At 39.3% G+C, this 14,291-nt stretch overlaps 10 non-coding genes and 3 pseudogenes across 10 annotated transcripts; all 13 read left to right on the forward strand.

Annotated features, from left to right (window-relative positions):
• The first annotated feature begins 448 nt into the window (after positions 1-448).
• LOC144514705 (5S ribosomal RNA) lies at positions 449-570 on the forward strand (annotated as a pseudogene).
• Positions 571-1,440: 870 nt separating this feature from the next.
• Positions 1,441-1,559, forward strand: LOC144514698 (5S ribosomal RNA). Its single transcript, XR_013501523.1, has one exon. It is a non-coding gene; the product is annotated as a 5S ribosomal RNA (ribosomal RNA).
• An 876-nt stretch (positions 1,560-2,435) lies between these two features.
• Positions 2,436-2,554, forward strand: LOC144514703 (5S ribosomal RNA). The gene has a single exon (XR_013501528.1). It is a non-coding gene; the product is annotated as a 5S ribosomal RNA (ribosomal RNA).
• Positions 2,555-3,425: 871 nt separating this feature from the next.
• LOC144514699 (5S ribosomal RNA) lies at positions 3,426-3,544 on the forward strand. The gene has a single exon (XR_013501524.1). It is a non-coding gene; the product is annotated as a 5S ribosomal RNA (ribosomal RNA).
• Positions 3,545-4,427: 883 nt separating this feature from the next.
• On the forward strand, positions 4,428-4,547 carry LOC144514700 (5S ribosomal RNA). Its single transcript, XR_013501525.1, has one exon. It is a non-coding gene; the product is annotated as a 5S ribosomal RNA (ribosomal RNA).
• Positions 4,548-5,424: 877 nt separating this feature from the next.
• On the forward strand, positions 5,425-5,542 carry LOC144514701 (5S ribosomal RNA). The gene has a single exon (XR_013501526.1). It is a non-coding gene; the product is annotated as a 5S ribosomal RNA (ribosomal RNA).
• Positions 5,543-6,421: 879 nt separating this feature from the next.
• LOC144514707 (5S ribosomal RNA) lies at positions 6,422-6,540 on the forward strand. The gene has a single exon (XR_013501529.1). It is a non-coding gene; the product is annotated as a 5S ribosomal RNA (ribosomal RNA).
• An 878-nt stretch (positions 6,541-7,418) lies between these two features.
• LOC144514708 (5S ribosomal RNA) lies at positions 7,419-7,537 on the forward strand. The gene has a single exon (XR_013501530.1). It is a non-coding gene; the product is annotated as a 5S ribosomal RNA (ribosomal RNA).
• Positions 7,538-8,415: 878 nt separating this feature from the next.
• LOC144514702 (5S ribosomal RNA) lies at positions 8,416-8,535 on the forward strand. Its single transcript, XR_013501527.1, has one exon. It is a non-coding gene; the product is annotated as a 5S ribosomal RNA (ribosomal RNA).
• Positions 8,536-9,413: 878 nt separating this feature from the next.
• Positions 9,414-9,532, forward strand: LOC144514709 (5S ribosomal RNA). The gene has a single exon (XR_013501531.1). It is a non-coding gene; the product is annotated as a 5S ribosomal RNA (ribosomal RNA).
• An 881-nt stretch (positions 9,533-10,413) lies between these two features.
• Positions 10,414-10,532, forward strand: LOC144514710 (5S ribosomal RNA). Its single transcript, XR_013501532.1, has one exon. It is a non-coding gene; the product is annotated as a 5S ribosomal RNA (ribosomal RNA).
• An 870-nt stretch (positions 10,533-11,402) lies between these two features.
• On the forward strand, positions 11,403-11,520 carry LOC144514706 (5S ribosomal RNA; annotated as a pseudogene).
• A 1,866-nt stretch (positions 11,521-13,386) lies between these two features.
• On the forward strand, positions 13,387-13,495 carry LOC144514704 (5S ribosomal RNA; annotated as a pseudogene).
• The last annotated feature ends 796 nt before the right edge of the window (positions 13,496-14,291 follow it).

The raw sequence follows: 14,291 nt of genomic DNA on the forward strand, positions 1-14,291 counted from the left end.
AAGATATCTACCATTTTGGATCATGCAAATTTACGGAAGACGACAAGTCACTCAAGTCTGTGAGTAAAGGTAAAGTTCAAAAGAATTGAGAAATAATTACAGTAATGAAAAAATAAACATGGAAATACATACATGTAAGAATACATATAGCAACAGGCTAAATGAATGAATAAATATGGAACAAAACAAATGAAAGAATGCTTAAAAAATACAGCAGTGTTAATTACAGTACCGAAAAAAAAGAGAGCAAAAAAAAGCAATTCAACTTGTTGGTTCGAAGATGAATGTAGTTGAACTACCAGAAGAGCTACTGCAAAATGTATAGGTGCACTACTAGTGTGATTACATGTAGTTGAGTACTCCTCAACCCCAAACTGCGTCTTCAACAGTTTGTGAGAACCTCTGGGGTTCATCGTCTTTAAATAGCTTGTTTTCACTTGGTACACTCGCTACGACCCGTACCACCCTGAACACGCCCGATCTCGTCCGATCTCGGAAGCTAAGCAGAGTCGGGCCGGGTCAGTACTTGGATGGGAGACCGCCTGGGAGGAATACCCGGTGCTGTAAGCTTTTTCTTTTCCGTCAGCAGAGGGCGCTAGTAATGGTCAAATGAAGCAAAGCAAAACACTGTCTTCATTTTCTGGGCTCACTAGATGCCACTTTCTGTTCACGAGAGTTTAGAAAAACACACTGAATTGCCATTCCTTTAACCCTTTTCTTTGAACAGAGATTGCCATCTAGTGAGCTTAGAAAATAAAGACAGTGGTTTGCAAAGCTTCATTTCACCATCGCCAGAGGCGCTACTCCTCCTTTGCTGGAGACAGAGCTGACAAGGAAACTGTACGGAGGATGCAACTGGAAGCAACATCTTTAATTAAAACTAAAATAAACAACCTCACAGTGTTCAACAATTCAAGTAGGAGTTCATGCACTTTGACCATGAATTCTTTGTTCTTGTTCTTCAAAGATTGTGCCGATCTGGATAGTTTTGAAATCAAAGATATCTACATTTTGGATCATGCAAATTCTACAGGAAGACGACAAGTCACTCAAGTCTGAGTAAAGGTAAAGTTCAAAAGAATTGAGAAATAATTACAGTAATGAAAAAAATAAACATGGAAATACATACATGTAAGAATACATATAGCAACAGGCTAAATGAATGAATAAATATGGAACAAAACAAATGAAAGAATGCTTAAAAAATACAGCAGTGTTAATTACAGTACCGAAAAAAAAGAGCAAAAAAAGCAATTCAACTTGTTGGTTCGAAGATGAATGTAGTTGAACTACCAGAGAGCTACTGCAAAATGTATAGGTGCACTACTAGTGTGATTACATGTAGTTGAGTACTCCTCAACCCCAAACTGCGTCTTCAACAGTTTTGAGAACCTCTGGGGTTCATCGTCTTTAAATAGCTTGTTTTCACTTGGTACACTCGCTTACGGCCATACCACCCTGAACACGCCCGATCTCGTCCGATCTCGGAAGCTAAGCAGGGTCGGGCCGGGTCAGTACTTGGATGGGAGACCGCCTGGGAATACCCGGTGCTGTAAGCTTTTCTTTTCCGTCAGCAGAGGCGCTAGTAATGGTCAAATGAAGCAAAAGCAAAACACTGTCTTCATTTTCTGAGCTCACTAGATGCCACTTTCTGTTCAACAAAGGGTTGAAAAACACACTGAATTGCCATTCCTTTAACCCTTTTCTTTGAACAGGGTGCCATCTAGTGAGCTTAGAAAATAAAGACAGTGGTTTGCAAAGCTTCATTTCACCATCGCCAGAGGCGCTACTCCTCCTTTGCTGGAGACAGAGCTGACAAGGAAACTGTGCGGAGGATGCAACTTTTTTTTGGAAGCAACATCTTTAATTAAAACTAAAATAAACAACCTCACAGTGTTCAACAATTCAAGTAGGAGTTCATGCACTTTGACCATGAATTCTTTGTTCTTGTTCTTCAAGATTGTGCCGATCTGGATAGTTTTGAAATCAAAGATATCTACATTTTGGATCATGCAAATTTACGGAAGGCGACAAGTCACTCAAGTCTGAGTAAAGGTAAAGTTCAAAAGAATTGAGAAATAATTACAGTAATGAAAAAAATAAACATGGAAATACATACATGTAAGAATACACATATAGCAACAGGCTAAATGAATGAATAAATATGGAACAAAACAAATGAAAGAATGCTTAAAAAAATACAGCAGTGTTAATTACAGTACCGAAAAAAAGAGAGCAAAAAAAAGCAATTCAACTTGTTGGTTCGAAGATGAATGTAGTTGAACTACCAGAGAGCTACTGCAAAATGTATAGGTGCACTACTAGTGTGATTACATGTAGTTGAGTACTCCTCAACCCCAAACTGCGTCTTCAACAGTTTTGAGAACCTCTGGGGTTCATCGTCTTTAAATAGCTTGTTTTCACTTGGTACACTCGCTACGGCCATACCACCCTGAACACGCCCGATCTCGTCCGATCTCGGAAGCTAAGCAGGGTCGGGCCGGAGTCAGTACTTGGATGGGAGACCGCCTGGGAATACCCGGTGCTGTAAGCTTTTTCTTTTCCGTCAGCAGAGGGGCGCTAGTAATGGTCAAATGAAGCAAAGCAAAACACTGTCTTCATTTTCTGAGCTCACTAGATGCCACTTTCTGTTCAACAAAGGGTTGAAAAACACACTGAATTGCCATTCCTTTAACCCTTTTCTTTGAACAGAGATTGCCATCTAGTGAGCTTAGAAAATAAAGACAGTGGTTTGCAAAGCTTCATTTCACCATCGCCAGAAGGCGCTACTCCTCCTTTGCTGGAGACAGAGCTGACAAGGAAACTGTACGGAGGATGCAACTTTTTTTTGGAAGCAACATCTTTAATTAAAACTAAAATAAACAACCTCACAGTGTTCAACAATTCAAGTAGGAGTTCATGCACTTTGACCATGAATTCTTTGTTCTTGTTCTTCAAGATTGTGCCGATCTGGATAGTTTTGAAATCAAAGATATCTACATTTTGGATCATGCAAATTTACGGAAGACGACAAGTCACTCAAGTCTGAGTAAAGGTAAAGTTCAAAAGAATTGAGAAATAATTACAGTAATGAAAAAAAATAAACATGGAAATACATACATGTAAGAATACATATAGCAACAAGCTAAATGAATATGGAACAAAACAAATGAAAGAATGCTTAAAAATACAGCAGTGTTAATTACAGTACCGAAAAAAAGAGAGCAAAAAAAAGCAATTCAACTTGTTGGTTCGAAGATTAATGTAGTTGAACTACCAGAGAGCTACTGCAAAAATGTATAGGTGCACTACTAGTGTGATTACATGTAGTTGAGTACTCCTCAACCCCAAACTGCGTCTTCAACAGTTTTGAGAACCTCTGGGGTTCATCGTCTTTAAATAGCTTGTTTTCACTTGGTACACTCGCTTACGGCCATACCACCCTGAACACGCCCGATCTCGTCCGATCTCGGAAGCTAAGCAGAGTCGGGCCGGGTCAGTACTTGGATGGGAGACCGCCTGGGAATACCCGGTGCTGTAAGCTTTTCTTTTCCGTCAGCAGAGGGCGCTAGTAATGGTCAAATGAAGCAAAGCAAAACACTGTCTTCATTTTCTGAGCTCACTAGATGCCACTTTCTGTTCAACAAAGGGTTGAAAACACACTGAATTGCCATTCCTTTAACCCTTTTCTTTGAACAGAGATTGCCATCTAGTGAGCTTAGAAAAATAAAGACAGTGGTTTTCACAAAGCTTCATTTCACCATCGCCAGAGGGCGCTACTCCTCCTTTGCTGGAGACAGAGCTGACAAGGAAACTGTACGGAGGATGCAACTTTTTTTTGGAAGCAACATCTTTAATTAAAACTAAAATAAACAACCTCACAGTGTTCAACAATTCAAGTAGGAGTTCATGCACTTTGACCATGAATTCTTTGTTCTTGTTCTTCAAGATTGTGCCGATCTGGATAGTTTTGAAATCAAAGATATCTACATTTTGGATCATGCAAATTTACGGAAGAGCGACAAGTCACTCAAGTCTGAGTAAAGGTAAAGTTCAAAAGAATTGAGAAATAATTACAGTAATGAAAAAAAATAAACATGGAAATACATACATGTAAGAATACATATAGCAACAGGCTAAATGAATGAATAAATATGGAACAAAACAAATGAAAGAATGCTTAAAAAATACAGCAGTGTTAATTACAGTACCGAAAAAAAAGAGAGCAAAAAAAAGCAATTCAACTTGTTGGTTCGAAGATGAATGTAGTTGAACTACCAGAGAGCTACTGCAAAATGTATAGGTGCACTACTAGTGTGATTACATGTAGTTGAGTACTCCTCAACCCCAAACTGCGTCTTCAACAGTTTTGAGAACCTCTGGGGTTCATCGTCTTTAAATAGCTTGTTTTTCACTTGGTACACTCAGCTTACGGCCATACCACCCTGAACACGCCCGATCTCGTCCGATCTCGGAAGCTAAGCAGGAGTCGGGCCGGGTCAGTACTTGGATGGGAGACCGCCTGGGAATACCCGGTGCTGTAAGCTTTTTCTTTTCCGTCAGCAGAGGGCGCTAGTAATGGTCAAATGAAGCAAAGCAAAACACTGTCTTCATTTTCTGAGCTCACTAGATGCCACTTTCTGTTCAACAAAGGGTTGAAAACACACTGAATTGCCATTCCTTTAACCCTTTTCTTTGAACAGAGATTGCCATCTAGTGAGCTTAGAAAATAAAGACAGTGGTTTGCAAAGCTTCATTTCACCATCGCCAGAGGCGCTACTCCTCCTTTGCTGGAGACAGAGCTGACAAGGAAACTGTACGGAGGATGCAACTTTTTTTTTGGAAGCAACATCTTTAATTAAAACTAAAATAAACAACCTCACAGTGTTCAACAATTCAAGTAGGAGTTCATGCACTTTGACCATGAATTCTTTGTTCTTGTTCTTCAAGATTGTGCCGATCTGGATAGTTTTGAAATCAAAGATATCTACATTTTGGATCATGCAAATTTACGGAAGACGACAAGTCACTCAAGTCTGAGTAAAGGTAAAGTTCAAAAGAATTGAGAAATAATTACAGTAATGAAAAAAAATAAACATGGAAATACATACATGTAAGAATACATATAGCAACAGGCTAAATGAATGAATAAATATGGAACAAAACAAATGAAAGAATGCTTAAAAAATACAGCAGTGTTAATTACAGTACCGAAAAAAAGAGAGCAAAAAAAAGCAATTCAACTTGTTGGTTCGAAGATGAATGTAGTTGAACTACCAGAGAGCTACTGCAAAATGTATAGGTGCACTACTAGTGTGATTACATGTAGTTGAGTACTCCTCAACCCCAAACTGCGTCTTCAACAGTTTTGAGAACCTCTGGGGTTCATCGTCTTTAAATAGCTTGTTTTCACTTGGTACACTCGCTACGGCCATACCACCCTGAACACGCCCGATCTCGTCCGATCTCGGAAGCTAAGCAGGGTCGGGCCGGGTCAGTACTTGGATGGGAGACCGCCTGGGAATACCCGGTGCTGTAAGCTTTTCTTTTCCGTCAGCAGAGGGCGCTAGTAATGGTCAAATGAAGCAAAGCAAAACACTGTCTTCATTTTTCTGAGCTCACTAGATGCCACTTTCTGTTCAACAAAGGGTTGAAAACACACTGAATTGCCATTCCTTTAACCCTTTTCTTTGAACAGAGATTGCCATCTAGTGAGCTTAGAAAATAAAGACAGTGGTTTGCAAAGCTTCATTTCACCATCGCCAGAGGCGCTACTCCTCCTTTGCTGGAGACAGAGCTGACAAGGAAACTGTACGGAGGATGCAACTTTTTTTTTGGAAGCAACATCTTTAATTAAAACTAAAATAAACAACCTCACAGTGTTCAACAATTCAAGTAGGAGTTCATGCACTTTGACCATGAATTCTTTGTTCTTGTTCTTCAAGATTGTGCCGATCTGGATAGTTTTGAAATCAAAGATATCTACATTTTGGATCATGCAAATTCTACGGAAGACGACAAGTCACTCAAGTCTGAGTAAAGGTAAAGTTCAAAAGAATTGAGAAATAATTACAGTAATGAAAAAAAATAAACATGGAAATACATACATGTAAGAATACATATAGCAACAGGCTAAATGAATGAATAAATATGGAACAAAACAAATGAAAGAATGCTTAAAAAATACAGCAGTGTTAATTACAGTACCGAAAAAAAGAGAGCAAAAAAAAGCAATTCAACTTGTTGGTTCGAAGATGAATGTAGTTGAACTACCAGAGAGCTACTGCAAAATGTATAGGTGCACTACTAGTGTGATTACATGTAGTTGAGTACTCCTCAACCCCCAAACTGCGTCTTCAACAGTTTTGAGAACCTCTGGGGTTCATCGTCTTTAAATAGCTTGTTTTCACTTGGTACACTCGCTTACGGCCATACCACCCTGAACACGCCCGATCTCGTCCGATCTCGGAAGCTAAGCAGGGTCGGGCCGGGTCAGTACTTGGATGGGAGACCGCCTGGGAATACCCGGTGCTGTAAGCTTTTCTTTTCCGTCAGCAGAGGGCGCTAGTAATGGTCAAATGAAGCAAAGCAAAACACTGTCTTCATTTTCTGAGCTCACTAGATGCCACTTTCTGTTCAACAAAGGGTTGAAAACACACTGAATTGCCATTCCTTTAACCCTTTTCTTTGAACAGAGATTGCCATCTAGTGAGCTTAGAAAATAAAGACAGTGGTTTGCAAAGCTTCATTTCACCATCGCCAGAGGCGCTACTCCTCCTTTGCTGGAGACAGAGCTGACAAGGAAACTGTACGGAGGATGCAACTTTTTTTTTGGAAGCAACATCTTTAATTAAAACTAAAATAAACAACCTCACAGTGTTCAACAATTCAAGTAGGAGTTCATGCACTTTGACCATGAATTCTTTGTTCTTGTTCTTCAAGATTGTGCCGATCTGGATAGTTTTGAAATCAAAGATATCTACATTTTGGATCATGCAAATTTACGGAAGACGACAAGTCACTCAAGTCTGAGTAAAGGTAAAGTTCAAAAGAATTGAGAAATAATTACAGTAATGAAAAAAAATAAACATGGAAATACATACATGTAAGAATACATATAGCAACAGGCTAAATGAATGAATAAATATGGAACAAAACAAATGAAAGAATGCTTAAAAAATACAGCAGTGTTAATTACAGTACCGAAAAAAAAGAGAGCAAAAAAAAGCAATTCAACTTGTTGGTTCGAAGATGAATGTAGTTGAACTACCAGAGAGCTACTGCAAAATGTATAGGTGCACTACTAGTGTGATTACATGTAGTTGAGTACTCCTCAACCCCCAAACTGCGTCTTCAACAGTTTTGAGAACCTCTGGGGTTCATCGTCTTTAAATAGCTTGTTTTCACTTGGTACACTCGCTTACGGCCATACCACCCTGAACACGCCCGATCTCGTCCGATCTCGGAAGCTAAGCAGGGTCGGGCCGGGTCAGTACTTGGATGGGAGACCGCCTGGGAATACCCGGTGCTGTAAGCTTTTCTTTTCCGTCAGCAGAGGGCGCTAGTAATGGTCAAATGAAGCAAAGCAAAACACTGTCTTCATTTTCTGAGCTCACTAGATGCCACTTTCTGTTCAACAAAGGGTTGAAAACACACTGAATTGCCATTCCTTTAACCCTTTTCTTTGAACAGAGATTGCCATCTAGTGAGCTTAGAAAATAAAGACAGTGGTTTGCAAAGCTTCATTTCACCATCGCTCAGAGGCGCTACTCCTCCTTTGCTGGAGACAGAGCTGACAAGGAAACTGTACGGAGGATGCAACTTTTTTTTTGGAAGCAACATCTTTAATTAAAACTAAAATAAACAACCTCACAGTGTTCAACAATTCAAGTAGGAGTTCATGCACTTTGACCATGAATTCTTTGTTCTTGTTCTTCAAGATTGTGCCGATCTGGATAGTTTTGAAATCAAAGATATCTACATTTTGGATCATGCAAATTTACGGAAGGCGACAAGTCACTCAAGTCTGAGTAAAGGTAAAGTTCAAAAGAATTGAGAAATAATTACAGTAATGAAAAAAAATAAACATGGAAATACATACATGTAAGAATACATATAGCAACAGGCTAAATGAATGAATAAATATGGAACAAAACAAATGAAAGAATGCTTAAAAAATACAGCAGTGTTAATTACAGTACCGAAAAAAAGAGAGCAAAAAAAAGCAATTCAACTTGTTGGTTCGAAGATGAATGTAGTTGAACTACCAGAGAGCTACTGCAAAATGTATAGGTGCACTACTAGTGTGATTACATGTAGTTGAGTACTCCTCAACCCCCAAACTGCGTCTTCAACAGTTTTGAGAACCTCTGGGGTTCATCGTCTTTAAATAGCTTGTTTTCACTTGGTACACTCGACTACGGCCATACCACCCTGAACACGCCCGATCTCGTCCGATCTCGGAAGCTAAGCAGGGTCGGGCCGAGGTCAGTACTTGGATGGGAGACCGCCTGGGAATACCCGGTGCTGTAAGCTTTTCTTTTCCGTCAGCAGAGGGCGCTAGTAATGGTCAAATGAAGCAAAGCAAAACACTGTCTTCATTTTCTGAGCTCACTAGATGCCACTTTCTGTTCAACAAAGGGTTGAAAACACACTGAATTGCCATTCCTTTAACCCTTTTCTTTGAACAGAGATTGCCATCTAGTGAGCTTAGAAAAATAAAGACAGTGGTTTGCTAAAGCTTCATTTCACCATCGCCAGAGGCGCTACTCCTCCTTTGCTGGAGACAGAGCTGACAAGGAAACTGTACGGAGGATGCAACTTTTTTTTTGGAAGCAACATCTTTAATTAAAACTAAAATAAACAACCTCACAGTGTTCAACAATTCAAGTAGGAGTTCATGCACTTTGACCATGAATTCTTTGTTCTTGTTCTTCAAGATTGTGCCGATCTGGATAGTTTTGAAATCAAAGATATCTACATTTTGGATCATGCAAATTTACGGAAGACGACAAGTCACTCAAGTCTGAGTAAAGGTAAAGTTCAAAAGAATTGAGAAATAATTACAGTAATGAAAAAAAATAAACATGGAAATACATACATGTAAGAATACATATAGCAACAGGCTAAATGAATGAATAAATATGGAACAAAACAAATGAAAGAATGCTTAAAAAATACAGCAGTGTTAATTACAGTACCGAAAAAAAGAGAGCAAAAAAAAGCAATTCAACTTGTTGGTTCGAAGATGAATGTAGTTGAACTACCAGAGAGCTACTGCAAAATGTATAGGTGCACTACTAGTGTGATTACATGTAGTTGAGTACTCCTCAACCCCAAACTGCGTCTTCAACAGTTTTGAGAACCTCTGGGGTTCATCGTCTTTAAATAGCTTGTTTTCACTTGGTACACTCGCTTACGGCCATACCACCCTGAACACGCCCGATCTCGTCCGATCTCGGAAGCTAAGCAGGGTCGGGCCGGGTCAGTACTTGGATGGGAGACCGCCTGGGAATACCCGGTGCTGTAAGCTTTTCTTTTCCGTCAGCAGAGGGCGCTAGTAATGGTCAAATGAAGCAAAGCAAAAACACTGTCTTCATTTTCTGAGCTCACTAGATGCCACTTTCTGTTCAACAAAGGGTTGAAAACACACTGAATTGCCATTCCTTTAACCCTTTTCTTTGAACAGAGATTGCCATCTAGTGAGCTTAGAAAAATAAAGACAGTGGTTTGCAAAGCTTCATTTCACCATCGCCAGAGAGCGCTACTCCTCCTTTGCTGGAGACAGAGCTGACAAGGAAACTGTACGGAGGATGCAACTTTTTTTTTGGAAGCAACATCTTTAATTAAAACTAAAATAAACAACCTCACAGTGTTCAACAATTCAAGTAGGAGTTCATGCACTTTGACCATGAATTCTTTGTTCTTGTTCTTCAAGATTGTGCCGATCTGGATAGTTTTGAAATCAAAGATATCTACATTTTGGATCATGCAAATTTACGGAAGGCGACAAGTCACTCAAGTCTGAGTAAAGGTAAAGTTCAAAAGAATTGAGAAATAATTACAGTAATGAAAAAAAATAAACATGGAAATACATACATGTAAGAATACATATAGCAACAGGCTAAATGAATGAATAAATATGGAACAAAACAAATGAAAGAATGCTTAAAAAATACAGCAGTGTTAATTACAGTACCGAAAAAAAGAGAGCAAAAAAAAGCAATTCAACTTGTTGGTTCGAAGATGAATGTAGTTGAACTACCAGAGAGCTACTGCAAAAATGTATAGGTGCACTACTAGTGTGATTACATGTAGTTGAGTACTCCTCAACCCCCAAACTGCGTCTTCAACAGTTTTGAGAACCTCTGGGGTTCATCGTCTTTAAATAGCTTGTTTTCACTTGGTACACTCGCTTACGGCCATACCACCCTGAACACGCCCGATCTCGTCCGATCTCGGAAGCTAAGCAGGGTCGGGCCGGGTCAGTACTTGGATGGGAGACCGCCTGGGAATACCCGGTGCTGTAAGCTTTTTCTTTTCCGTCAGCAGAGGGCGCTAGTAATGGTCAAATGAAGCAAAGCAAAACACTGTCTTCATTTTCTGAGCTCACTAGATGCCACTTTCTGTTCAACAAAGGGTTGAAAACACACTGAATTGCCATTCCTTTAACCCTTTTCTTTGAACAGAGATTGCCATCTAGTGAGCTTAGAAAAATAAAGACAGTGGTTTCACAAGCTTCATTTCACCATCGCTCAGAGGCGCTACTCCTCCTTTGCTGGAGACAGAGCTGACAAGGAAACTGTACGGAGGATGCAACTTTTTTTTGGAAGCAACATCTTTAATTAAAACTAAAATAAACAACCTCACAGTGTTCAACAATTCAAGTAGGAGTTCATGCACTTTGACCATGAATTCTTTGTTCTTGTTCTTCAAGATTGTGCCGATCTGGATAGTTTTGAAATCAAAGATATCTACATTTTGGATCATGCAAATTTACGGAAGGCGACAAGTCACTCAAGTCTGAGTAAAGGTAAAGTTCAAAAGAATTGAGAAATAATTACAGTAATGAAAAAAATAAACATGGAAATACATACATGTAAGAATACATATAGCAACAGGCTAAATGAATGAATAAATATGGAACAAAACAAATGAAAGAATGCTTAAAAAATACAGCAGTGTTAATTACAGTACGAAAAAAAAGCACAGCAATTCAACTTGTTGGTTCGAAGATGAATGTAGTTGAACTACCAGAGAGCTACTGCAAAATGTATAGGTGCACTACTAGTGTGATTACATGTAGTTGAGTACTCCTCAAGCCCCCAAACTGCGTCTTCAACAGTTTTGAGAACCTCTGGGGTTCATCGTCTTTAAATAGCTTGTTTTCACTTGGTACACTCGCTACGGCCATCACCACCCTGAACACGCGATCTCGTCCGATCTCGGAAGCTAAGCATGGTCGGGCCGGGTCAGTACTTGGATGGGAGACCGCCTGGGAATACCACGGTGCTGTAAGCTTTTCTTTTCCGTCAGCAGAGGGCGCTAGTAATGGTCAAATGGAGCAAAGCAAAACACTGTCTTCATTTTCTGAGCTCACTAGATGCCACTTTCTGTTCAACAAAGGGTTGAAAAACACACTGAATTGCCATTCCTTTAACCCTTTCTTTGAACAGAGATTGCCATCTAGTGAGCTTAGAAAAAGTAAAGACAGTGGTTTGCAGCTTCATTTCATCATCGCCAGAGGGCGCTACTCCTCCTTTGCTGGAGACAGAGCTGACAAGGAAAGCTGTACGGAGGATGCAACTTTTTTTGGAAGCAACATCTTTAATTAAAACTAAAATAAACAACCTCACAGTGTTCAACAATTCAAGTAGGAGTTCATGCACTTTGACCATGAATTCTTTGTTTCTTGTTCTTCAAGATTGTGCCGATCTGGATAGTTTTGAAATCAAAGATATCTACATATTGGATCATGCAAATTTACGGAAGACGACAAGTCACTCAAGTCTGAGTAAAGGTAAAGTTCAAAAGAATTGAAAATAATTACAGTAATGAAAAAAATAAACATGGAAATACATACATGTAAGAATACATATAGCAACTTAGGCTAAATGAATGAATAAATATGGAACAAAACAAATGAAGAATGCTTAAAAATACAGCAGTGTTAATTACAGTACCGAGAAAAAAGAGAGCAAAAAAAAGCAATTCCAACTTGTTGGTTCGAATGAATGTAGTTGAACTACCAGAGAGCTACTTCAAAATGTATAGATTGCACTACTAGTGTGATTACATGTAGTTGAGTACTCCTCAGCCCCCAAACTGCGTCTTCAACAGTTTTGAGAACCTCTGGGTTCATCGTCTTTAAATAGCTTGTTTTCATGGTACACTGGCTTACGGCCATACCACCTGAACACGCCCGATCTCGTCAGTCTAGGAAGCTAAGCAGGGTCGGCGAGGTCAGTACTTGGATGGGAGACCTGAATACCCGGTGCTGTAAGCTTTCTATTTTCCCGTCAGCAGAGAGGCGCTAGTAATGGTCAAATGAAACAAAGCAAAACACTGTGTCTTGTTTTCTAGGCTCACTAGATGCCACTTTCTGTTCAATAAAGGAGTTGAAAACACACTGGTGCCATTCCTTTAACCCTTTTCTTTGAACAGAGTTGCCCATCTAGTGAGCTTAGAAATAAAGACAGTGATTTGCAAAGCTCATTTACCATCTCCAGAGGCGCTACTCCTCCTTTGCTGGAGACAGAGCTGACAAAGAAGCACTGTGCGGAGGATGCAACTTTTTTTTGGAAACAACATCTTTGAAATTAAAACTAAAATAAACAACCTCTGGTGTTCAACAATTCAAGTAGGAGTTCATGCACTTTGACCATGAATTCTTTGTTCTTCATTCTTCAAGATTGTGCCGATCTGGATGATTTTGAAATCAAAGATATCTACATTTTTGGATCATTCAAATTTACGGAAGACGACCAAGTCACTCAAGTCTGAGTAAAGGTAAAGATTCAAAAGAATTGAAATAATTACAGTAATGAAAAAAATAAACATGGAAATACATACATGTAAGAATACATACAGCAACAGGCTAAATGAATGAATAAATATGGAACAAAACAAATGAAGAAAGAATGCTTAAAAATACAGCAGTGTTAATTACAGTATGAAAAAAGAGAGGCAAAAAAAAGCAATTTCAACTTGCGGTTCGAAGATGAAATGTAGCTGAACTACCAGAGAGCTGCTGCAAAATGTATAGGTGCACTACTAGTGTGATTACATGTAGTTGAGTACTCCTCAACCCCAAACTGCGTCTTCAACAGTTTTGAGAACCTCTGGGGTTCATCGTCTTTAAATAGCTTGTTTTCACTTGGTACACTTGCTTACGGCCATACCACCCTGAACACGCCCGATCTCGGAAGCTAAGCAGGGTCGGGCCGGGTCAGTACTTGGATGGGAGACCGCCTGGGAATACCCGGTGCTGTAAGCTTTTCTTTTCCGTCAGCAGAGGGCGCTAGTAATGGTCAAATGAAGCAAAGCAAAACACTGTCTTCATTTTCTGAGCTCACTAGATGCCACTTTCTGTTCAACAAAGGGTTGAAAACACACTGAATTGCCATTCCTTTAACCCTTTTCTTTGAACAGAGATTGCCATCTAGTGAGTAAGTGAGTAAGGTAAGTTCAAAAGAATTGAGAAATAATTACAGTAATGAAAAAATAAACATGGAAATACATACATGTAAGAATACATATAGCAACAGGCTAAATGAATGAATAAATATGGAACAAACAAATGAAAGAATGCTTAAAAATACAGCAGTGTTAATTACAGTACCGAAAAAAAGAGAGCAAAAAAGCAATTCAACTTGTTGGTTCGAAGATGAATGTAGTTGAACTACCAGAGAGCTACTGCAAAATGTATAGGTGCACTACTAGTGTGATTACATGTAGTTGAGTACTCCTCAACCCCAAACTGCGTCTTCAACAGTTTTGAGAACCTCTGGGGTTCATCGTCTTTAAATAGCTTGTTTTCACTTGGTACGCCTTGCGGCCATACCACCCTGAACACGCCCGCGATCTCATCCGCAGTAATGAAAAAAATAAACATGGAAATACATACATGTAAGAATACATATAGCAACAGGCTAAATGAATGAATAAATATGGAACAAAACAAATGAAAGAATGCTTAAAAATACAGCAGTGTTAATTACAGTACCGAAAAAAGAGAGCAAAAAAAGCAATTCAACTTGTTGGTTCGAAGATGAATGTAGTTGAACTACCAA

The sequence above is a fragment of the Sander vitreus genome, unplaced genomic scaffold (assembly GCF_031162955.1).
Source record: "Sander vitreus isolate 19-12246 unplaced genomic scaffold, sanVit1 ctg666_0, whole genome shotgun sequence".
NCBI classification, from domain to species: domain Eukaryota; kingdom Metazoa; phylum Chordata; class Actinopteri; order Perciformes; family Percidae; genus Sander; species Sander vitreus.